Below are 26,627 nucleotides of genomic sequence, written 5' to 3' on the forward strand. Positions count from 1 at the left end.
CTTTGCTTAGAAGGGTAGTGTTCCAGTGATGGCACTTGTGTGGGGCATCTGGTGGCATTTATCAGCTACTGGATCTAGTTATTTGGAAATGTGGGTCACATGAGATTTTAGGGATTCAATGGATTCAACTTTGAGGGGGTGAAGGAACTCCAAGTGGGGTGGCTGCTCTGTTAGCTTCTGCTCAAAGAACCCCACCTCTTGCAAAACACTGAAGAGAGACCCTCTTAGAGCAGGATCAAAAATTACACAGGGAAGAATTTGACAGGTGGTCATTTTTTCAGACTTTAAGTCCCCAGGGGAAGGTGATTTATTCTATGGACTCTTTTATCCTGAGCCAGCCTTCCCTCCTCATCCAGTTGAGACACATGGTCTATCATGGCCCATCCGTGTAACTATCCCCCACCTCCACCACATTCCACAGGCTTGTCCAGCAAAGCTATTGGCATTGAAGGTCTACCAGTCTGCATTGAGTAGCAATGCAACTTTGGGCCAATTAATTTCCCTCTGTAGACCTTAATTTCCTGGATTGTAAAATGAGATAATTTCCTCCACTGTAAAATGAGATCAACGACAGAACTTAATGAAGGTTTGTGATAATTTAATTAATTAATAACTGGAAAGGGTTTAATAAGACTTAACTAGACATACTTAAGTAGTCAATAAGTGATTGTCATTGCCACTCAAGGCCCAAGCAAGTGCTTCTAACTAGGAAAAATGATGCACAGTGCTCAAGACATGTCCTTATTGCTGGTGCCACATGGATACGTCTAGATTAAAAGCTCAGCTCTGCTTCTTGCTAGCTGTGTGATTTGGGAAAAATTACTTAAAACTCCCAGTTCACTCATCAACAAAATAAGGAAAAGAGTAGAATCTTCTCCCTATTGAAAGAATTCAGTAAGTAAATGAACAGAACATTGCCTTGGAGCAGGTAAGCACTATGTCTGCCCAGTGTCTCTCAGAATTGAGGACCACAAATCTCCAAAGACCCCTCAACCTTTTGATAATTCTGCTCTTTGCCCTTAGAGGGTTGGCTCTTCCAATTCCCAAATGTCTTACACCCTATTTCCTGGTTCCTGAAACCTCTGACACCTCCTGCTCCCCGTACCCTTCAATCGATGACCTTGCCTCATGTTCCATGGAGAAACTGGAGCAGTAAAAATGGAGCTCTCTCATTTACAGGGGGAATCTACTCTGTCTTTTCATTTCACTCTGTCTTTTCTGCTATTTAAGCAAGTGAAATATCCTTGTTCCTGTCATTGCCTAACATCCATCTCCTTTCATCTTCTCAAGGACTTAGCTCCTGAAATTACCGGGCTGGTCCTCTATCAGCGAGCTCTCTCCCTCAACAGGCTCATTCACACTTGAACTTCTGGAGACTTTCTATCCTTCAACACAATCCCCCCTTCACCTACAACCCTCGCCTGAGTACACTGCCTCATTTCTCTGCTATCTGTCGGAGTGACATTTTTCAAAAGGGTTGCTGATAGTAGCTTTCTTCACCTCACATTTTGTTCTCAGTTCTTTCCTATTAGGCTTGTGCATCCATCTCTGCTTGTTGGCATTAGTCACTGTCATCACGGGTTAAGACCCACCTTCATTCAGCATGACTTTGTGTTATTTGAGTCCATCTCTAAAAATCCAATTGACAAAGAAGGTCACATTTACCAGGTGACCAGGAAAAACATAACCTTTTTGGGGAGATGATGCTACAATTTTTATGTGTCCACCAAAGGCTTTTATGCTGGAAACTTGGTTCCCTATAATTCATATCTTGATGATATTTAGAAGTGACACCTTTGGGAGGAAATTAGGGTAAGATGAAGTCTTGAATGACCCTGTGATGGCATTTAGTGACATCTTAAGGAGAGGAAGGGTGACCTGAGATTGCATCTTTCTTCTCTCTCTCGCTGTGCGGCTCCTCCATCATATTAATAAGACAGCAAGGACCTCAATCACTCAATCTTGGAATTCTCGGTCTCTAGAGCTGTGAGACATAAATTTGTTTTCTTTATAAATTACCTAGTGTCAGGTACTCAGTTACAGCAATGCAAAATGAACTAAGATGAGAAACACAATTCAACTCATAACAGGGCTCTAAAGAGAATTTTATTTCTACAACCCCAATTGCTTCTCTTCTAGTATTCCTCATCATCACTCCCCCAATCCTGGATCCTTGATCCTCACCTTACCTTATCCTCCCTGTCATCAGCAAGGCCTATCAGGACTAGCTGCAAAATTCATCTCATGCCCACTTTCTCTCCAGCCACTCCATGACCATCTTTCATCTGACCAAGTGCAATAGTAGACCCAAGCTTCCTCCTTCATGTATGTACCTCCAACCATCTATTCTCTGAACAACACACATGAAGTCATCTGAAAACAGGCATCGCACAATACTTCTCTTTAAAAATCTTCCAAGGCTGCATATTCAAACACATTAAACAGTCTGTAGGTGCTATGTGCCATGGATCTGCTGGCTTCGACCCTCAGCAAATTCTTTCTAGTCTTCAAACATGCCCTGCTTCTGCCTGTCTCACAGACTTTGGGCTTCTAGTTCCTTCTACCTGGAACTCTCTGTCTACAGATCTTTGAAGCCCAGATTCTTCTTCATCATTGAATTCTTGTTCCCAGTGTCACCTCTTAAGAGAGGTGTTGTCTGGTCACCTCATTTACCGTAGATGCTCCAGCGTTCTTGATGGCACTTCTGTTTACATCCTGGGCATGTGTCACAACTATTCTGTTCACCTATTCGGTTACTGTCTATGGTCTGTCTTCCCTCTACAGAAGGAGGACCTAGTACGTAGCTGGGTCCTAGGTACTGGGCCCATAGACCTGACACACTTGTAATGGTGAATAGACTAGACAAATTTCTCCTTAAATTCATGTGAGCTACCTAAAAAAAAAAAACAACTTATACTAAAAAAAAATATTTTTTAAAACAATGTTCCTCAGTGTGTAGGACCACCTTAAAATAATAAGGGATTTCTTTACCTAAATCATATTCATTGCACTAATACTACCCATAGCAGTAACAATGGCTATAATGCCTACTGTCAATACCAAGAGGTTTTATGAGGCAGAGCCTCTATTGGTAGCAATCATCTCATTTAATCTTCCTAAAATCTTTTGGGGTAGACCAGAACAGTCTTTATTTTATAGGTGAGAAAACTGAGTCCCAGAGTGTTTATGTTTCTTGCTCCCTATTCACAGATCCCATTAAGTGGTGACCTAAGGCTCAAATGTATTTTTAAAATTTTTTGCATTTCAAAATATTTACTTTTTTCTAATTATAAAATGCTGGGTTTTTAAAAAATATTTATTTTTTAACTTTAGGTGGACACAATATCTTTATTTTACATTTGTGTGGTGCTGAGGATCTGACCCTGTGCCTTGTGCATGCTAGGCGAACACTCTACCACTGAGCTACATCCCCAGCCCCCAAAATACTGTTTTTTTTTTTTTTTATGGCCTAAACATTTAAGATTTTAACCACTAAAGTACCACTAGATATCTATCAGAATGGCTAAAATTAAAGACTGTAAATAACAAAAGTTCTTAAGAATGTGGAACAAATGTAACTTTCATACATTGCTGGTGATGAACATTTGAACAGCTTTTATTTCAGTGTGTACTGAAGATAAAATATTTTTGCTCTCCATTCCAACGATTCTAGCCTAAGTGTTTATCTAAGATCAAGGAGTGTACATCCACAAACAATCATGTGAAGAATATTTATTGTAGCTTTACTTACAACAATAAAAAGAGGAAATAACCAGAATGCTTATCAAATACAGATTGTGTAAATACACCGGGGTGGTCTATCTACAAAGTGAAATACTATGCAAAGTGTGAACTATTGACAGATGCAATAACATAGATGATGCTCACAAATATGTTAAGTGAAAAACCAAACAGAAGATAGCCCATGTTGGATGAATTTATTCACAGCGAAGGTCAAGATCAAATGCTATTGAAAGAGACTCCAAAAGAAAGGTGAAGCTATTTGATAAATGACAGAAGTCAGAATTTTAAATTTAAATAGAAGAGAGGCATGAAGGAATTTGGTCAGGTGATGGAAATATTCTGTATTTTTTTCCCTAGGCACTTGGATAAGGGTGGAGTTAAATACTTCACATTTACATGCTTTGTTTATTTTAGTATTTATCTTACACCTCAGTTTTATAAATCCATGCTTTTAATCCTTGCATGAAACTCTCATTTGTACCTCAATTATACTAACAACAAGATGCAAGCAACTATTCTTAGTAATCTAGTTCCCTGAATGCCCATATTTAATTAAGTTTATAAACCATAGGCCATCAGAACTACAAGGGAACGGCAGAGACCAGCAATATTCAACCCCTCATTATAAAAATGACAAAATAAGTCTGGAAAGAGAAAGTGAATTATAAGACAGTGCTCACAGGGGTAGGACTGGGTCTAAAGCAACCTACTTCATCCCTTCCAGTCTAGTGAATGTTCTTTTCTTCATACAACACTACTCAGAAATATACATTTCGCCAGTCTCCTGATTTAGAATGTGACTCTGGGAAGGTGGGTCCCTGTTATGGTTTGGATGGGAAGTGTGTCCCCAAAGCTCACGTGTCAGACAATGCAAGAAGGCTTAGAGGACAAAGGATCAGGTCACGAAAACTTGAATCGAATCAGTGAATTGATCACCCGATGGGATTAACTGAGTGGTAACTGAAAACAGGTAGGGTGTGGCTGGAGGAGGTGAGGCATTGGGGTGTATATTTGGTATCTGGCAAGTGGAGTCTCTCTCTTTGCTTTCTGATCATCATGTGAGCTGCTTCCCTCTGCCATACTCTTCTGCCATGATGTTCTGCCTCACCTTGAGCCCCAAGGAATGGAGCCAGCTGTCTATGGACTGGGATCTCTGGAACCAGGAGCCCCCGCCAATAATCTCTTCCCCTCCTATAATTGTTCTGGTCAGGTCTTTTAGTCAGAGCAACAACAACAACAAAAAGCTGACTAAAACAACCCCCCAACAATGAACAGATCAGTGAGCTTCTTAAATGCACTCTGCACTCTGTAACCGGCCCCGGGGCAGAAATGGAGAACGGATTCCATGGGAACAATGTTGAGCAGCTGGGATTCAGAGCAGAGGCGTCAACTCTGCCTCTAATAAAGCCGTAGTATCTGAGCCTGCAACGTGGGTGAGAAATGAGGAAAAGATACTCTGAAACAATGTGACTGTATATGCCAAGAGGCAGAGTATCCATCTCAGCAGCAGGCCTGAAGACATTTCTTCTTCTAATAAACTTAGTGCAATGGTTGACAGGAAGTTGAAGGCTCCCAACTCCTTCTAATGTAGTGACTTAAGTAAAAAGAATCATTTTTACTGAAGGGTGAAGTCAGGCTCCACTCAGAAGACATGTGATAAACCTCTAGGTTCAGGAGAACTCTGATCCAAAGAGAAGGCCAAATATTAGTAAAATGGTACCCACTCTGGGTGCAGCACTTGACTATAAGCTTTTTGTAAAATCTCTTTTAATTGGGCATTTGAAACCTCCTCCCAATGGATGTATTAATTGTCCCCCTACCGCTACACACAAAGAAGAAAATCTTCCTCATTTTAGATCATTTGTCCTTTATACTGAAAGCTTGAGATCTTTCAAAGGAGTCAGGCTGCCATTAGGAATAAAGACGGTGCTGTACTGCAAGAAAGTGAAATTAGTGAAAGCCACAGAGAGCAGGTCAACAGAGGTCATGTTCAAGGGAACTGGGCCCAGGGAGATGGACATGGGATCAAGATTTAAGCTCCATGGTAAGAAGTGGAAAGAAGAATGTCTCATCGAGCACTACATCCCAGGCTTTAGCACCTGCTGGTGACACCCCAGGGGATCAATTAGATACAGCTTATTATATGTTCCCCCTTGCAAGGAAGAGGGAAAAGTTTCCCCAAAATGCCGCAGTCTGGCTGGGCACAAATCACGAGCCACTGAAGCAGAAACAAACTTTATTTCTGAACTCCACCAGCACACTCCACACACGCTCCCTGGGAATTCTCCTGAACGCCACCCACCCGGCTCCTCCAGGAACCACAAACCGGAAATCCCTCCTCCGGCACTTCCCCAACCAATGGGAACTCTCTGGGAATCCCTGCGAGAACTCCAAAGTAGCAGGCTGAGGCGGACAGCAGGGGTCTAATATACACAGCTTAACATAACCATTATCATCTCAATGGCTTGCTGTTGTCACCTCTCAACCACTCCTGTTCTGGCAAAAATGCCATGCATCATTCGGAGGCTATGGCTTTCATTACCAAATTTGGAGACTGAGCTGATCTCATCTCTGCATACCCACAGCACACATCATGTTCTTTATTGCACTGAGAGAATTCCGCCTCCATTCCTATGACTGGTGAGTGGCACCATATCTAATACTGCAAGGCCTCAGTCCCACCTTCTGCACTACCCTGCAGCTAGCACAGTGCTTGGCATGTGGCACGTGCTCATGAACCATTTGTTGACATTCTAATTATTTGAAGCTCTGAGTCATAGAACATTTATGTTTATCTGCATATAGGACGTGCTGAATTGTCATAAAACAGGCATGAGACCTTTGAAATGGGTGAGAAAAACCTCTAAACTGCTTTTGCCTCCAAGTAGATGCCTCCCTCTAATTATGGTATCCACATCATTATCTCAGTTTTTTTTAAGTCCCTTGGATCAAAGTCCATGGAAACTGGGCTTAGGTGTAGTTCAGTGATAGAAGCTGTGTTTAGCATGCATGAGACCCTGGGTTTGATTCCCAGCACCAAATAATAATAATAATAATAATAATAATAATAATAATAATAATAAAATAAAATCAGTGTCCATGTACATAGATTAAAACCAGCATTTCTTTATCCATTCCTTCAGGAGGATGCTAAGTGTGGTTAACTGCATTTCCTTTATTTGGTCACAAGAATGAACAAGAAAGGAAAAATTAATGTAATGAAGAGGCATGACATTTGAAAAAGATATGAGAAGAAAAAGTTGAACAAGATAATGCACATGCTAAGGCTACAATAATCAAAACAATAACAAGTATAAGAATAGATAAATGGAAGAAAATGGGAAACCCAGGAAAAAGATTATAGTTAAACTGAAGATAAAAGCAAAGAGATAAAAGAGTACTCATTTCTGTTTAAGCAAGAGAAATGTCTACATTTTCTTTCAGTAGGTTGCTTGCATAACCCACACATCCATCTGGAAGCCCCTCTCTAATTTTCTGATAAAAGGCTGGGCCAGGAGAGCCTGGATCTTTTGTGTCACATGACCCTTTCCCACTTATTGGCAAGAGTTGATTAGGTGAACAGACGGCAGGCACAAGGTATTATAACTTGGATGCCAGGTGTTCCCCCAAAGCTCCTGTGTTAATGTAGGACTATACGGAGGTGAAATGACTGGATTGTGGGGGCTGTACCCTAAGTCAGCCCCTACTAGTTAAAATGGACTGGGTGGTAACTATTAGCAGGTGGGGCATAGCTGGAGGAGGTGGGTCCCTGGGGAATCCCTTGGAAGGGTGCATCTTCTTATGGCCCCTTCCTCCCTCTCCCTTTATAGCTCTGTTTCTTGCAGTCATGAAGAAAGCAGCTTCCCTCCACCAGAACCTTCCTCCAGGATGTTCTGCCTCACCAGAACAATGGAGTTGGCCATCTATGGACTGAACTTCTACACCATATGAAAGCCAAAAACCCCGGACCAGAGAAAAGAGAGCAGGGAGAGAGAGAGAGAGAGAGAGAGAGAGAGAGAGAGAGAGAGAGAGCGCGAGCACAAAGAAAGACCCCTCCCCACTTCCCAGGACCCTTCCAAGAGCCTGGGAGCCACAGCTGCTCCTATAGTCAGAGATGCCCCTGTATTTTTGAACAAACTGCTTTTATTTGGGGTATTTTGATTGGGTTTATATTTTTTGCCAACAAAAATATTCTTGGTAGAATATATACCATTTTTTCAGACATGTTCTAGCTATAGCTTATTACCATTTAATACGAAAAAAATGAGAAACTAAAAGAAGTAGAAAATAATATTTGTCAATATTTTTCTAACCTTGGGCAAGCAAGACATGACTAAACCCAAGAGAAAAAGAGGAAGTATCAAAGCAAAGAACTAACCGATTAGATTTTACAAAACAAAAACTCAGAAGTCTGTTGTCAAAACTCACCATGAACATATATAGTAGTGTTATTCCACACAGCCAAAAGGTGGAAGCCACTCAAGTATCTATCAATGGATGGATGGATAAAGAAAATGTGTCTGCCTTAAAAAGGAAGGGAATTTTATCACCTGCTACAAGACAGATGAAATTTAAGGGCATCATGGAAAGTGAAGTAGCAAGACACAAAAGAAAAATACTCTGAATCCACTTTGATATCTAGGCTAGTCAAATTCATAGAGATAGAAAGTTGAACAGGGAGAGGGGTTTGGGGAATTGCTACTAAATGGGTACAGAGTTCTAGTTTTACAAGAGGAAAAAGTTCTGGAGGTCCATTGCACAATAATGTGAATGTGAAGACTTTACACTCCTGAACACTGTACACTTATCAATGGTTCAGATGGCAAATTGCATGTCATGTATGCTTTACCTTAAAAACAAAAAGCTAACATATTTAGCAGGTATAAAAAAATTCTTACGGCTGGGCATGGTGGAGCACATCTGTAATCCCAAAGACTCAGGAGGCTGAGGCAGGAGGATCACAAGTTCAAAGCTAACCTTTGCAATTTAGTGAGACCCTAAGCAATGTAGTTAGAACCTGTCTCAAAATTAAAAATAAAAAGGGCTGGGGATGTGGATCTGTAGTTAAGCACTCCTAGGTTCAATCCCTAGTACCCCCCCCCCAAAAAAAAAGAAAAGCAAAAACAAACAAACAAACTTTTTTTTACAAGAAGAGATGAACTTCCTTGTGTGCCGGGGAGACCATGGACATGAATGGACAATTCAGAAAAGAAGATAGAAAGTGGGATGGTATCACTTTAGAGCAACACAGCAATAAATATCAGGAGTGTTAAAACAGGCACACCCTTTGACTTGATAATTCTACTTGTAGGAATCTATCCAAGGGAAATAATTATAGGCATAGAAGAGATTTATGTTCAATGACTGTCATCACAGTATTATTTATAATAGTGTAAAACTGGATCAAGCTAAATTTGATCAACAGGGGAATGGCTGAATAAATTATGCTACATCCAAAGGATGGATGCCATGCAGTCATTTGATGTTATCTTTTGCAAAATATTTTAATGCCATAAGAAATGCTCATAAAATCATATTAAGAAAGCAAAATGTTTGCAAGTAATATATAATGTGATTACATCTGTGGAGAAAAAAGGGGGTGGAAAATATGGGATGGAGGAGGGTAACATATCAGCTGCTCTCAAGGGGTTTGCTAGGAGGTAATATAAATAATTTTAAACACTCTTCTGTGTTATTCAAATTTTCCTTACTGGGCAGGTATTTCTGTTACAATTAGAAACATTTCCTTTTAGAAATCGTGTTTATTTTAATAGTAGGGGGTTATTAAGAAATTGAGCAAAAATTAAAATGTCAAAATTCAAGAACTATGAGGAGTCCCTCATAGCACAGTCTCCTCTGGTGACCACAGATTCACAATCTGTGCACCCTCTTTACCTGCTTCTGGCCTTCTTCCTTGACACAGGATGAGGGTGAGTGGCTGAGGCTTGGGGGAATCCTTGCTCAGCTAGATTGCCCTCCAGCTTTGACCTCCCTCAGCCTAGGAAATCCAGGAAATCCCTACTTTAGTTACTGTGCAGGTCCTCTTGCAATGTTTAGAGGAAAGGAAAACTATTGACATCAGTCCCCTAGTTACCCAGTAGGAACTTTGCTGAGCAACTTGAAGGGGTCACCATGGTTCTAGGAGTGAGCTGGTATACTGCACCCCTGAATCAACAGCAGGGATGCTGTACTACTGAGAGCTCACCCGTGCGGTCCTTCACCCAGATGCAGCAGCAGAGCTGGCAGAGTCCCGACAGATGGACACAGACCCCAAGGGAAGACGTCGCCTTGTTCTCTTTCTTGTTTAGAAGAAATGAGCCATTAACAACCTCATCTCCTCGGTGTGAACTTTAAATAAGACGTTCCAGCTGAAGTTGGGTAAGGGAAGCTATTTTGCTGTGACTGGGAAGAGAATAATTGTGTAGGATGTTTGCAACTGCTAAACAGCAGCTCTGGGAGCTAGTTCCATGCAAGTGAGGCAGACCAACAGGGAGAGCACCATGGAGCCTAGCCAAAGGCAGCTGCTTCACACAGGCCAATAGAACTGGGCTTGGGCAGCCTGCACACCACTTCTAACACATGTCATGAGGACTGTCTGGGCTGGCCTTGAAGCTCTGAACACCTGGAGGGGGCAGTTGGCATCCACAGTGAAGATGGGGACTTGTCATTGGTCTGCTCATTAAGCCAATCCTGCAGTGCATGCTTCGTTTGCTGGAAACTTCTCTCTCCATAACAAATTCTGCACCAGTGCCTTTGGCATTTTAATGAACACACCGGATCACCTGGGAATCTTATTAAAATGCGGATTCAAACCATTCTCTCTGCCTACTACCAACAGATGGTGCTAGCCACGTTGGTCTTGCTGCCCTGTTGCTCTTGAGCTACACGATGTAACCTATCTTTGTGTTTGGGTCACGGGAGGTTTTGCTCCTAAGTGTAAACATCACCGAATATTCATCAATCACCAAAAAGATTATGATGGGAATAAAAAGAAATAAATGCTGATGATTATCCACTTGTCCCCTCATGCCCAGTCCATCAGACCCACCATCTGTTGTCTGTCCCTGCTCTGGGCCCCAGGAAACTTCCCTATGGATTGCAGACTCTGGTCTTCCGTTCCAGCCCGCCATCAATGGGAGGCACTGGCAGATGAATGGAAGATCCGAGAAATGAGAGACCAGTGAATTTTATCTTCTTAAGATTCTTTTTGGCAATTCTGTCCCTCCCCGGTGCCAGTTCTAACTGGCTCTGGTAACAAGATGCCTTCCCCTGCCTGATCATGAGGCCTTGGGGTGTTAACAACTTCCCACCATTGCTAGTCTCTGGGTGTCATGATGTCCCTTGTTTCCATGAGCTAATGAATCCACTGATTTTCCTCCCATTCCATGGCCTAAACCCAAAATGAATTTTTTAGATGAAGAAAAACAGTAGAAATAATGAAACCGTGTAGAACTGTCATGCCAGATGGAGGAATCCCAAAGAGGCAAAGGGTGCTCCTAGGGAAAAGGCCGTGCCCACCCACTCCATGGTCAGCAGTCAGCACCAGAGGGGGTCAAGCAGGGCGATGGAAGAGAAGAAGGCATGTTGCTGGAATAGAGGCCCATTACCCCAACATGGATTCAGGAGCTGGTCAGGACTCAAGAGAAGTTAAAGGCTAAGTGGGTCAAAGTGCTGGCATGACACTTTTATCACCAGCCCTGGACAGACAGATGTACAGATTCACAAAGTGTACAAACCAGAGATCCTCAGGGGCTCTCCACAGCTTGTTTGACATGCCTGGCCTCATTTTCAAAATGCTGATTTTTAAAAAGTTGATGTTGGGATACGAAAATAGGAAAAAGAGAAGAAAGTACCTGTCTCATAGCTTGGAAGGACTTGAGGGGTGGGATGTCTTCTGAGGATGAGAACTTCCAACGGTTCTCAGTTACTTGGGGGCTGAGAACAGAGAGACCTGCAACCACCTTTGGCCTCCCTGCTATGACTTAGGTTTGGGGTGCAGGGACCTGGAATGAGGTGCTCTCCTCTGGCTTCTGTGGAAAAGCTTTAATAAAGGTTTCACCCTAATGCATTCTTAGTAATGTGCTAATACATGACACCTTCTGTGATTATTCATATGCAACGGGAGATAGGCCCTGCCTAGGAATCCTGCCTTGGAAAGTAGGAGTGAAGGAACATATTTCTTTTCATTCTGTTCCTAATTGTGACCTTATTTGGCTCTCCAAAAAAAAAAAAAAAAAAAAAAAAAAAAAAGACGCTGCTAGGATTTTTTTAAAGCAAGTTCCAGGATTAAACATATTCACATCAGAAGGCTCAATGGCACACAGACTGAGAAGACAGAAACTCTTGGGTCACATTTAATTTAAAAATGGCTATTCTGTTTCCAGAGAGAGAGAACAAAGGAGGAAATCACTGTGGGAGTGTGGGGGCTGGGGAGGCACGTGCCCACAAACCAGGCGCAGACCATCTGGCTCCATTAGTATAGTTGTACCCTCTGAACTGCACCCCGTGGACGGAGACACAGCTGCCCGGGCTGATGGGTAGGCCTCTCCAGACCCCTCCGATCCCTAGATGCCTAAGGCTTTCTACATGACCTTGGAGGCCATAACAATAAAGTTAAAATGTGCCTTGTTAATTTACTCCCATCTGTTCTAGGTCCTTCCAACTGAGGATATAGGGATTGAGACATGAGGCAGGGGGTCCCTGCTTGGTGGGTGTCCTTGTTGACACAAAAAGAAGAGCCCCAAGTAAGACCTCTGCTGTCACCCACCCTTCATGCTAATATGTGTGTGTAGAAGAGGAAAAAAAAAATAGGCAGTGGTAAAACCTAGCCTCCTCTCAGCCTGCAGTCCTTGGAGCCACAGCCTGGCCCTCACAGGGGACCTTCCTGCAAATACAAACTCTCAGGCATTCCCCCAGACCCAAGGAAGCAGAATCTACATTTGAATGAGGTCCCCAGTTGATTTCTTTCTGTGCATGCTAAAATTTGAGAAACATTGGCAAAGAACCATGGCTCTATCCCAGGAGTGATTCTGCCCCCACAGGGGACATTTTTCAATCAATGTCTGGAGACATTTCTGGTTGTTGTAAATGGGGACCAGGAGGTGGAGGATGCCTTGATGAGAAGTTAGAGATCCTGCTAACCATCTGACAACCCACAAGAGCAGCCCCCCACCAAAGTCCAAAATGCCCAAAGCTGAGGTCAAGAAACCCCCAGAATAGAAGGTTCTATTAGAAAGAGGAAGACTATGCTGAGATCTGTTCCTGTCCCTTGTTTTCCTCACGATTCAATTGAAATTATTATTTAAACATGAATTTCTGCAATATGCCTAGGAAAATGCTATAAACAGATGTCTTCTTCCAGCATTTAGTCCCAGAAGGCAGGAAGGGTGTCTTCCATTTCAGAGCAAAAATCTAAATTATGAACAGATAAATTATCTTCCTTCCATTCCTCATTTATCCCAGTGCCCTGTGTGAACACCCATTCTGATGGAGGGTCCCTGGGGCTGTGGGCGGACCTATCACCACGTGGGTTTCCCTGCAGCTAGAAGGAAATTTGCTCAGTTTATGTATCGCTCCAATCCAAGCACTTGCCTTACTTGTTGGTTGGCATGATCAACAACAGGTTAAGTTGTGAAGCCAGTTTTTTGTCACTCGGTGCTAAGGACCCCATTTAGGATCAGCTTATGGAAGAACTGTACCAAGATCCTTACCAGATGTCTAATCAGTGCATCATCTTTAAATTGTTTTTCTTTTTTTCTTTTCTGAAACTTCTGTCTTCAATTGACACATAATAATTATATATATTTATAAAGTACAGTTTGATGTTTTAATGACGTTTTGATGCAGGTACAAAATGCACAACGATTAAATCAGGGTACCAATCATAACTATCGCCTCAAACATTTATCATTGATTTGCAGTAAGAACATTTGACATTCTCTCTTCTGGTACAAACTATATTAATTTGAAATATACAAATTATATTAATTACTATATTAACTCTATCTGCATTATATTATATTATATTAACTAGAGTCACCCTATAGTAAAATAGACCAGTAGAACTTGTTCCTCCTACCTACCTATAACTATGTATCCACTCACCAAAACTCTCCTCAAACATTTATCATTCACTTATCATTTATTTTGACATTCTCTTTCCTTCTATCTAACTCTCCTTCTATCCCTGCGCCACCCATCACAGTCTCTGGTAACACTATCTCTGAGAATGGCGTGGGCAACCTTTCTAGCTATAAACCTGGGATTGTCACTCCCTTGCTCAAAATTACTTACAAGGTTAACCACTAACCAAAGGATTAACACTAAACTCTTCGGTAAAACATCGAATATTATCCTGCCTTTATCTCCCCTCATGCTTGCCTTTGAATATCCAGATACCAAATCCACATGCAGTTCTCTGAAGATCGTTTTCTTGAGTGCTTCTACATACTGTTGCATGCTTTTCATTTTCCCTAGGATACCCAGTCTCCCGAGCACTGGCTCAGTAAAATTCTACTCATCTTTCAATTTTCAATACAAGATCTCCCTCCCTCCACTGTGCATCTTACCCAGATTCTTCCTACAAATACGATTCTGCTGCTTCTGTCATTTCCTAAGTATGTCTTCATTATGAGTGGTGATCAAAGTCCCTGACAACTGTTCTGTTTGCACAGCTCTCTTTCAATTATAAGATTCACGAGGACAAGAACTATGCTTTTTCTTTGTTTCATCTCCATCACCTGGCACAGGGTCTAACACATATTAGTAGCTCAAGGAATGTCTGTTGAATGAGGAAAGCATTTTAGGAAGATGGGCACGCCATCTGGAAGAGGGGGATCAAAGGGGTTACAGAGCAAAGTCACACTGGGAAGTATTTAGTGCAAGGTATTAAGGATGGCCCATAAGTTTTCAAACCTAGGATGGCAATACTCTTGGCAGTGGAGACAGAAGTGAGACAGAAAGAGACACAGGTTTAACGTAAAGATAATTTCAACCTTTTGGTGAGATATTTGTACATAGATCTTTATCAAGAAGTTGGAAGTGCATGCACTGGGCAGGGTCCGAAAATCAGAGCTTATAAAGTAGATTTGAGAAGGACCAACCTAGAGGTAAAAGTGAGACCCATGAGTATAGAATATATAAATAAAGGCCAGAGGAGAGAGGAAGCACAGGTAAACATTGAAGAAAAGAACCTTTGTGGAATATGTAATTTTAGATGGTGGGATAAAGAAAAGAAATCCCGTGAAGGGAAGGGATCTATTGGAAAGGTCGGCATAGATGGAGACAGTGTTCATATTAGGGAATCAAAGGAGGGGGAAAAAAAACTCGACAATAGGAAGATGGTTCATAGCCCCAAATACCAAAGAACAAACAGATTAAAGATTAGAAAAAAAGTCATTGAGTTTGGTAATTAGATGCTCACTAGTGCTCAAAAGCTGAGTTATTTCAGGAACAGAAATATTGTGTTAATGACTTCGAGAAGACTGCAGGATAGGGAAAATGGGTGTTTTGATCTACTGCGGACTATTCGAGTTTGAGCTTTTAGCAGTGAAGCAGCTCTTGCTGTTGATAACACTCACAGCATAGCTGCGGGTGAGGTGGGGAAACTGAATGATGAAAAGACCAGATCATGATATTCCAGAGATACAGGCAAAGAAGAGCCACCTGTCTGGAACTGAGCTTAATGAATGATTGGGTACACCTGTTCCGGCAGGACAAGAATATCAGGGTGCCCTGCCGCAGGTCAGAACCATGGCTCCTTCAGCCTCTTTCTCCTTTGCAATTCCTTTTATTTTCCCCTTAAGTTGGGGATGGAATCCAGGACCTCATGCATGTTATGCATGTGCTATATCACTGAGCTACACTGCCAGCTCCCCTACAATCCTCCCCCAACTAACTCTTTAAGGAGACAATCAGTTCCATGTATTTCCACGTTCTCCATCCATATCCGCATTTGGAGTCGTGGACAGTTCTCATTTACTGGATCCACCATGCTGATGGTCTTCAAATTATGATCATGACCCAGCCTAAACCTTGTCTTTGCCAAATGGAAGGGCCACCTTGTTTGATTGTTTTCACATGGCAGCTCTTAGCTTCCATCCCAACCATTACTTTTTTGATGCACCTTTAAAGTTATATCACTTTCTTGACATGTTATAACCAAAGCCACATGAATAGTGGACATAAATAGGGGAGGATGTTATTTTTCTGTTTTTCGTAGATCACCCATTACCATGTTAGGAAGCAAAAGAAATGATCAGTTAGATAAGCAAAAGATGTCTTCATTCTCCTTTTCGTCCTTCTTGGGTTGTGAGGTTATCCACTAATATCTATTAAACCGAAGGCCCAGGACCTCGTCCCTGAGTCTATGTCCTCCATTTCTGTTCACACTGACTCTCCACAGGTTTTGCTTTTTTGTCTGTTTCAAATATATTATTTGTAACTTTTAATTTGAATAATCACTCTTTAAACAAACAAACAAAAAAACCCACCTTCTATCATTCCTTCCACCAGTTATCACACATTGAAGACAGTTGAAGCTGACTAGAATTCTGCAGCCTTTTGGAAAGCACTGGATCTTTGTAAACAAAGCCACAGCCCTTAGCACTAAGACTTGTCCCCTCAGGCTGCTCAGCTACAGGACACACAGCCCAGGAAGGCACAGTGACTGGCATTTAGAGTTTCCTTCAAAGTGTTGACCCATAAAAATCCATACCAGAAATAACTTCTATTGTTACTATGGAGGTGGGGGACAAAATCCTACTCAAAGGATCTTGTACGCAAACCAAGCGTACACATGCACCCCCCCACACACACACACAACATACAACACACACCTGCTGCGTGATTCCTGTATGGGTATATTTACTCTGAAATCAACACTAAAAATCATGGAATTTGGGAAGTGTAACCTAAGAGGCTGTGATCTGAGTCACAGGCTGGTCAATACTTTTTTTTTTCTAATCTGGGATGAAAATTGCACTTCAAATACATTAATACAGGCCCCGCAGGTGACCAGGTACCATACTGTTCTGTTGATGATGCATGATGGGTAGAAACAGAGAGTGACATGGTAAATGTATGGGGTGCTAGCTCTGGTCAAATGGCCTGCCAAAGTTTTATACTTCTTTGCAAGGTTTTATACTTCTTTGCAAGGCACAAGTAAATGCATCTAACTGACAGTGTGTTTCCCCAGTGGCATAAAATTAAGCTAAAGGAGGCCAGGCTCCACGTGGTCTTCAGCATGTCTGGTACCTGATGCAACCAGATGCAGAGCCCTTTCCTTTCTAAACCCCCTAAGTCTGCAAGAGCTAACACTATGATTTTTTTACTTTATTTTTTATTTTTATACAGTACTAGGGATGGCACCCAGGGCCTCGTGCATGCCAGGCAAGCACTCTACCGCTGAGCTATACCCCCGGCCCCGTGCACCTGTTTTCTTATACTAGAGAAAGCAGAGCCGGAGGAGCCAAGCGAAGGCCAAGTTCCAGGATTCCAGTTCTGATATTTGTTTCTATGTTTGTTCAACTCTTTTCATCAGTGTGAAGAATAAGTTCCTCACAAGATAATTATGTGGTTTGGAAATGAGCAATCTTGATACAAACATGAAACATATATTCTATTTTACTACTTAGGATCGTGAGTGTTAAAATATACAGATTGGGTAGACTGCTAAATATAGGCTGGAAAGGAACTTGTCTCTTTAAAAGGAAAAGAAAGGGGAAGGGGAATAAAAAAGGAAGAAAAACTTGGTCAGACACGGCTAAGGATCAACAAAATAAGAGAGATAAAATTTCACTCACCAATTCAGACCCAGAGTGAGGAAACCGGCTGGGATCCCAGAATATTCGAAAAGAAATCATGATTACATAATTATTTAGTTTAAATTATTGTGTTAAATAATTATCTGATTATTTTCAACACAGAGGGTGACAAGTGGCATTAACTAACCAAGAATTATCAAGCGGGTCTTTGAGGACTGCTACAATAAGAGGCAAAAAGAATTTCAAGTAGGTATATTCAAGATTTGTAGGTATGTGGCTACTATTCTGTTCTTGAGGATCATTTATGATGTGTGTGTGTGTGTGTGTGTGTGTGTGTGTGTGTGTGTGTGTGTGTGGTGTGTGACGCTGGGGATTCAATCCAGGGCTTTAGGCAAGGTAGGCAAATGCTCTACCACTGAGCTACATCCCCAGCCCTTTTCATTCATTTATTTTTATTTTGAGTCATAATCTTGCTATGGTTGCCCAAGTTGGCCTCAAATTTGTGATCCTCCTGCTTCAGCCTCTGGAGTCGCTGAAATTATATAGGTGTGAACCACTGCACCCAGATGAGAACTGTTTATGTTCTTAAGGAGGTAGAATAATCTCATCCTTGTTTATATAAGCAAATAACATACTAATTCCTTTTTGGTCCCCCAAATAAAGCAAAGATAAGCTTGAGTCTAAATCCTGAACAGACCTTTACAAATTTCAAAGCAACAGGGCCCAATTAAATGCTGTTTTACCATATGTACTCAACATGTGGAGGAAAGGGGGGGGGGTCATTAATTCAGCTAGGACACATTTCTGATGCGGCTATTATGCTTTACAGAGCCACTATATTCTGTAAACAAAATACAATTTTATATCCTGTTATGGATCACCAATTAGTTCTGCCAGTCCAAAAAAAAAAAAAAAAAAAATCCTGTTTACTCTCAGAACTTAGCTCTGTTTTGGTTTTTTTTTTTTATATCCCTGTGGACCTTTCTTTCTAGGTCAAGTCGGTTCATGAAAGAGGAGTAGAATCGATGATGTGGGCCAAATCCCAAGAACACCAGGCCAAGTGTAGTACTGAGCGTCCTCTGCTGTCACCCAGTCAGGGCTCCCTGAGGAAAGGGTGCTCACTTTCCCCAGAAGGCACAGCAGCACTGTTTGACATCTCCTTCTGTGTTTCCTGTTATGTTCTCCCCTCAATCTCCTACCCCACGCTGCTTTGGTTTTCTTCATCATCTTCTAATCCTCTTTCTCCTTTGGAAAAAAAAAAAAAAGGAGAGTTCTGGCTTGCAAATGACTTTCAGTTTGACCTTGGGCAAATGAGTTAACACTTCTGAGCTACTGTTTCCCTCAACGGGGAAATGGACACACTGAGATCTATTTCCTAAAGTTGCTGGAAGCAGTACTAAGGCAAAGCAGGTGAAATATGGAGACTCTAAGTCCTGGGCCCTGTTAGGTTGTCTACCAGAGGTATATTTGAAAATGTTCTCTGTAGAGTTACCAAATGACTGATGACAGAGGAACCCTGTGGCCAGAGTGGTGCTCAACCAGGTGATCCACTCTGTTGATCAACTCTGGCCTCTCTCTGTACTCCTGGCTCTTCTTGGATTTCTGTGACTGCTCCTACATTTCCACTGTGCTTTGTTCCTTTCTCTTACCAATGTAGATATCCTCCAAGGCTCAATCCTCTCCAGGAACTCCATTTTTTTTTCTCCTCAAAAGGTGAAACCCAATCTCTTATTCTAGCTCCAATAAATACCTCCATGCTCAGGTAAATTTCCACCTTCTCCTTCCCAGAGAACATCAGTACCTGGAAGATGGGTCCTTCCCAACTCCGCAGGCTCCTCAACAGGCATCTTGGATTGTTTATAATAGCCCCAAAGTGAGAACAATGCCAATATCCATCAAGTGAAGAATGAATAGAAAAAGTGTGGTGTGGAATATTATTCCTCTATTTAAGAGCATTAAGTTCAAATGCTTGTAGTAACAAATGAACTTTGGCACTATTGTGCTAAGTGAAGGAAAGTAGTCACAGCAGACCACAAATTGCATGAATTTATTTCTATAAAATATCCGGCAAAGGCAAAATGTATAAAAAGAAAAATCAATCAATGGCTGAAGGCAGGAGGTAAAAGAGATTTGTGAGGAGGGTAGGGAAGGATGGCTAACAGGAATGAGGTTCTTTGGGGAGTGATAAAAATGTTCTGTTATTAACAGCAGGACAGCTGCAAAACTCTGTAAATATACTAAAAACTAATGAGTTATACTCTTTAAATGGGTGAATTGTATGCCATATGAATTATATCTCGATAAAGCTGTTTGAAAGATCTATCAGGTACACTATTTAACTGTCACATCAAGTCTGCAGAGTCAAATCCAGCATCCACTGCAAGAGGGATGTGATGAAGGATGATGTTGGTGATGGTAGACAGAGTGACAGTGGAACTGGGGACACTGTTTGGTGACATTATGGGCATGGCTGTTAGAATCTTACCTCATTCCATCCAATCTTCATCACATGAGGTTCATGATGGGTACATGGGGAGAAGGTGCCACAATGTCAACTGAAACCCCATTTTGGAACTCTTATTTAGCTGAGCTGTGACGGATACATGCTGAGCCCAGTGGTTCTCCAACCGTGGATCCCAGAACAGCAAGAACTACTTAGAAATGCAAATTTTCAGGTTCCCCAAGATTTAAGAAATCTGAAACTATGGATGCATCCAGTGATGAATGTTTTAATATTCCCTTGAGAGGATTCTGATGCAAGGTCAAGTTCAAGAGGCACTGCTTTAGCCTAAAGCCTAAGGGACCTAAGGTCAGACTCAAGTCTCAAGATCTCACATCCACATGGCCATGTCCCTGGTATAGTAAGACAAAAGCAAGGCTATTTCAGTGTCAGTGTAGCCATCACCTTGGAAGCTCCATCTCAGATCCTTCTGACCTTCACTTTGGCTTTGGCCATTACCATTTTGGCTGTTGGCTACACATGGGTATACCTGGAGAGTAGCTTACCTCAACTGAACCTGTTATCTCTTGCTTTCTGCCCTGGGGCTTTTCACTCTGCTGTGGGAGCCTGCCCCATCAATCCATCACACACCTAAATCTCAGGTGAGAGGACTGAACCACCTCCAACCAAAGGGGTGTGGGACTGAGGGGACTGAATGTTCTCCAGTTCAAGGATCACTGACCCTTGTGAACATGGGCTACTAAATGCCCCAGGATTGGACCAATCATTGGACCAATCACATCAGCTTTCCTCCTGTAAGACAGGATCCAGGAAACTGATGGAGACATTTATCCTAGGTGGGGAAGGGGAGCTCAGAGTCCCCAGCTCCCTCCTCCACATGACAATGATGGGATGATGCATGATTTTCAGATGTTACCCTAAAAATTAATTGTTTCAGAACTAAAATCACATACAAGATATAGGGGAGAGTGGTAGGAGGGAGGTAGAGAGAGAGACAGGGAGGGAAAGAAGAGGAATGAATTAGAACGAAGGTCAGGAGTTCCAGCTGTGTCCCTCCAGGTTTTCCAATTCCTAAAGTCAATTCACATGATTTCTGGCTTGTGTTGCAATAATACAGGTCTGGGTTTGAGCAGTTAAGTCTCCTGGTCTGTAAAATGACAGGTTTGGGACACAAGCTCCGGAAGTCTTTCCCAGCCCCAACTATCCCTTGATTTTGTACCTGAAGAGGTGTGCAATTAACGCAGCTTGAAAAATCCACAGGAAATGGGTAAGGGTATTTCTCAGAATCAATATCCAACCAGTCAACAAACTGAACTTTGTCAGGTGAGGGCCTGTGTTGTCCGTGGTCAGTAATACCCACCCGTGCACAGAATCACCCTCACAAGAATGTGTGCAATGAATGTGTCTTTTCCCAGGCGGAAAAAAATAATAATAAAATAACAAGCACAGCTGTCTTACATTCCAGGAGGAATTGAGTTTCTTTTGGGGTAACCTCACACTATAACCACTCCTAGAATTTTTGTCATTGATCTGTTGATGGAAAATGAGATTTTGGACACTCCTAGGTGCTCTGGTGAGCTTCTTTCTCCTTTGTATTTGTCCCTTTATCATCTGGGGCCTTTTTCTGGGAGCTCAGGAAACCCCTTCACTGAACCTGGCTCTCCTGGACTGCTGGGGGAGACACCGTTTGCAGGCATCTAATTTGGGGTTCCTTACTTTCTCTGTGCCCCTCCAGCGACCCTGCTTGGGCTTGGCCCTTTGCATCTGCCTGGCTGCAGCCCAAACTTCTGTCATTTCCTCCATTCTTCTCCCCTCTGCCTGCCACCCTCCCCTTTCATGATGGATGGTCCCTCCTTCTCCCCTGCTCAGTGACTGCTCCTCCCACAGGATTGTGGTTTTGGGTAATTTAATATTTATGTGGCTTAGTGCTATAGCACTGTGGATCTCATTTTTTTTTTTTTTTGTAGTTGTTGGACACCTCTACCTCTCTGGGCCCGGGGGATGGCTACAGGACCTCTGGGGGCTCTTGGGTCTGCAAGGAAAGAGCCAAGTGGGCAGGGCTTATCCCTCCAACCCCTCTCCACTTCTGTGTGGATATTAGTGAGGTCATTTAAGAAGCTGGATGAAAATGTAGCCAGATAGGAGAGAATGACGGTGTATACTGACCCTTGGGAGATCCCGTGGAGGGCAGGAGAGGGACAGAGAGGGTGGGCTGTGGGAGGCCCTATCTCTGGGATACCCTCCATCTCTGCCTCTTCCCCACTACACAGGCTGGCTCAGCAGCCTCTACCCTGGCAAGAATGGGGTCCCTACTGTCTGATGCCCACTGTTTGCTTTCCTGTTCTTTTCTCCCCCAAGGACACTGCCCAAGGTGGATCACAGGCCTCTGAGGCAGGGGACAGGGACAGTGGAGGGTACATAGCCCACCTCTGTGACTTCAGGGACAACCACTTAGAACCAGACCAACAGATGAAAACCAGCCCCATCTGTCTTTAGGTGTGGACCATCATCCTCTCCCATCCCTTGAATCCACCTGTGTTGGTTCTCACCTTGTCATTATAGTTAGGTTGTGAGTTCCGAAAGCTGCCCTTCATACCCATTTTCCCTTAATTTTAGATCCAGAAGGGGGCAGAGAGCCTATGATAGCCACTCCCAGAGGAAGCACTCAAGTTCATGTTAGAAGGAAACAATGATCATTAATCCATACCTAAATGCAAGGCCTTCCTCAGGATGATGGGTTATAAGTAAGATCACCAAGTGTGTTCTATGGGCAAAGGCACAGGTCACAGCACAGGGGAGAAATCTGAGCCTGGCCTTAGTGGAGGGTGGTGGGTAGAAGGAGCACAGTTGGGCCCGTGGGTGAGGGTTCAAAGAGCAGCTTCACCTGAGGAGGTTACTTAACTTCCCTGTGTCTCTGTTTTCTCATTTATGAAATGGGTGCAGTGGCAGCTGTTCTGAGAATGAAAAGAGTCAACAAGCACAGGTCCTATCAGGTTTGCAGGCTTCATTATTCACATTATCATTGCTGCTATTGCCACAGCACCAGGAACGGAGGACTACAGGCCTAAGACACTTGGCTCTGGGCTCCCTGAAAGACATCCCTGTCCCTGTTGCTAATATCTGGCCCAGATAATATCTCTGAGATCTGACCAACAGAAGCCACCTTCAGAAGCTGCAGTGGGACTGCTGCCCACACTCACCCATTATCATCCACGTGAGAGACTTCAAAAGAATCTTGGGACTTCAAAAGAATCTTGGGACAGCTACATGCTACATGCATTCCTTTCTGGGGACAGGTTCGGACATAGCTCACTAGGCCTCTCCTGCTACAGGTCACTGCATGGTGTCCGAGATTCTAGTTCAGAGTCCCAACAACACCATCTGCAATCCCCGCCTTGTTAGGTGGCCTTCATGTAGCTGGGGTGTCATTTCTTTGGAGTGGAAATCATATTGCTGAGCTGTCAATATAACATAGCAGGATCCTTCCTGGGCTAGACTATCTGCAAGACGATCACCAATAATTCTTCCTATTCCTACACATGCCCGGGGCTACTCTATCAGGAAGTGGAGTCTGTTTCCCCTCCACATGAACCTGGGCCTGCCCTGCAGCTTGCTTGCTTTGGCTGACAGAGGGAGACAGAAGCAATGCTGTGGAAAGTCTTTTGGGACACTTAGGAAGTTGAGACTAGATGACTGAAATCCAGTCTCAGAGAGCACAGGAGAAGGACACCCAGTCTTTCCAGGGCTTAGATGACCTCAGCCCCCAAATAGCCCACCCGCTGAATGGAACCACAGGGATGGGCTCATCCAGTCACCCCTCAGAACTGCCTGAGATAAGGAAGTGTTGTTTTACTTCCCTAAGTTTTGGGGTGGTCTTTTACACAGCAAGGAAGAGGACCAACAGACTTCTCGAATCCCCTGTAGTCAGTGCACCGTGCTCAGGTTTACACGGCATGCTGATACGATCACGGAGAATTCAGCTCTCAGCTTCAAATGGCGGAGGGAACAATCTATGGGAAGGTAAAACACAGGTACCTCGTGTCGTGACTTAATTAGCTTGACACAATTAGACTAGTAATTAGCTTTTCACAGGTTGTCCCTTTGATTCTCTCCTGGGTCATCTCCTTCACTATCAGTTCTTCAACTTCTCTGGCAAGCCCTTCCCTTCCTTGTATCTGAGCTCCAACGTGAGTGTCTTTCTCCACTCCCTTAATCTCAAAAGTCTCTGAGCCTGGATCTCAGTCCACATGACCAGGTCGGAGCTGCTCACTCTCTATGGCTACCAAACACCAAAAAAGGACATTTTCTCCTGAAGTTTCCACTGGAAGAAATCCTCCCAGCCTCCCCTCACTTCTACCTGGATGCTTCATCTTTTCTGTCAGTCATACTCTGCTGTGAGATAGGAGAAAATAGGGAAGGATGAGTTGTAGAGATCTGCTAATTTCCACAGTTATTGTTCAATTTATTATTATTATTATTATTATTATTATTATTATGCACATGTTTGGAAATCAAAGAGGGGTGGTGGAGTTTAACCCTCATGATTTCTATCGTTTGGTGATTAAAACAAATACTTGCTGTTTATTATCTCAGATTTTAAAATTCAGATTTAATTTTAATGAAAACACTTTGATTATGATATATATCCTAATTTTAATTTGCTTATTTCATTGAGCATATTTGTGGCATATCTTCAAGTCAACAAATACACATGCACAACATTGTATTTAATGGGCCAGGGGCAATTTAGTAGTCCAATGATTTTCTACTATATAGATGTACCACAAAATTTGATATTTTTGGATTCGTTTGTTTCAGTGAATCTTATATGTAGTGTGTGTGTATATATATATATATATATATATATATATATATATATATATATATATATTTCTCTTTTCAATATTTTAAACAATGTCATAGGTAACATATATATGTATGTTGGTAGTTTCATATGCATCATTCGATTAATTCGAAATAATCCCCCTATCATTGTACATTTAGGTTCTTCTTAGTTTTTCCATAATTTAAGTAACACAGCATCTTTTTAACATAGGTTTTCACTTTCAGTGGTAATTTTTTAAGGGAGCAAGATTAGCATAGTCAGTGAACTTCAAAATCACTTTCAATCATGAATCACAGGATAACCATTGTATAAACTACCCTTTGTTAAAAGCTTTCTGGTATTAAAGGGACTTACTTGGCAGCATGTGGCTCTAGAATACAGACTTTAGAATGCTTTTCCTCTGGTAATTGCTCCCTGGCCAGTCACATTGCCGTGAGAGCCCAAATTGCTATGTGACTAGGTGTGGGGCTAGGGATGAGGACCGTCCCACATCCTTGTGAGCACATGGATGCCAAGTCTCCATTGTAGCCTGTGTGAAGCTGCTGAATGTATCTCTGTATGCTTCATCCAACTGCTAGGGACCTCACTACCTCATCAGATGTCAAGTGGTGCACATTCTCCCTCAGCAGGATATCCTAGGAGACTGATCCAAAATACTTCCTGGCACCAAGCTTCTTAGACTGTTGAGAGCCACAGCCAAAGGGGCCCCAGCAAACTTCCAGCTGATTGGCTCACCGTGGCACCAGCAAACTTCCCGCTGCCAGCTGATTTGCTCCTCTGCAATGATGCTCATTGGGCTGTTTCCCCGCCCTTTCAGACCATGGAGCTGCTCATTGGGGGACTCTTTTGGCTCCGCCCATGCAACCCAGCCAATTGAACTCAAGAGTGGGAGGAGTGGGGATAGAGAGGCTCCGGAAGTCGGTGGTGGCAGTTGGGCTCTGAGGGAATTCCTGAAGAGCTGGTGTGGTGTGGAGTGTGTGTTCTAAAAATAAAGTTCATTCCTGCTTGATAAGTGGCTCATGAATTGTGCCCAGCCAGACTGCAGCATTAGACTATCATAATAGTTCCCCCATTGACACCTGTGTTCTCAATCACTCATCTTCTAAGACCCCCTTAAAACTCAGAGTTTGCTCCCTCCCTGCTCAACTGACAGCAAGTGACAAGTAAATGTGCTTTCTATTCTAGGCATTCCTGTTGAATGCATGAATGAATAAGTAAACATTTAACCAACAATCATTCTATTCGAGGTAGTTTGCTAGGTGCTCACCCATGAGGTAGTTTTAGCTCCTTGTCCTTCAGAGATTCCAATCGGGTAAGGAACACAGCAAACAAGAAGTCAGAGAGCAGTGGGATATGGTTTTTAGAGCCAAGTAGAAAGGTCATGAGAAGGATTCCAGAGTTACCTAATCATACTTCCCCAAGCAAAGTTATCCTGGGACAGGTAATCCATGAGCTGATTCTCAAAGAAAAAGATCTAGCCTTTCAGAGGGTAAAGGGAGTCGATGTATCCGCCTCTCTGTGCCTAGATGGCGAGGTCACATTTTCCAAAAATTCTTGTTAGCTGATGGTAATGATCCCCCACATCACATTCAGCCACTGGGCCTAGCTTTCGGCACAGTGATGGATGGTTCTCTGCAAGTTGACAGACTCCTGTATCAACTGTGCCAGGTGTCTCTGCCTCACTGCCTTAGGGTTTGGCCCAACTATGTTCAGGTGACAGCCAGATGTTCAGGAAAACTAATGCACTAGGGTGATGGCAGCAGGTGGCCAAATGGCCCAGGTTCCAGTGGGAAAAAAAAATCCTGTGATACTT

General features: G+C 42.7%; 1 protein-coding gene across 3 annotated transcripts in view; it reads right to left on the reverse strand.

Moving 5' to 3' along the window:
- The window catches only part of Shisa6 (shisa family member 6), a 279,711-nt gene that overhangs the window by 164,759 nt on the left and 88,325 nt on the right, over positions 1-26,627 (reverse strand). The window lies entirely within an intron of this gene.

Source organism: Marmota flaviventris, chromosome 17 (genome assembly GCF_047511675.1).
Source record: "Marmota flaviventris isolate mMarFla1 chromosome 17, mMarFla1.hap1, whole genome shotgun sequence".
NCBI classification, from domain to species: domain Eukaryota; kingdom Metazoa; phylum Chordata; class Mammalia; order Rodentia; family Sciuridae; genus Marmota; species Marmota flaviventris.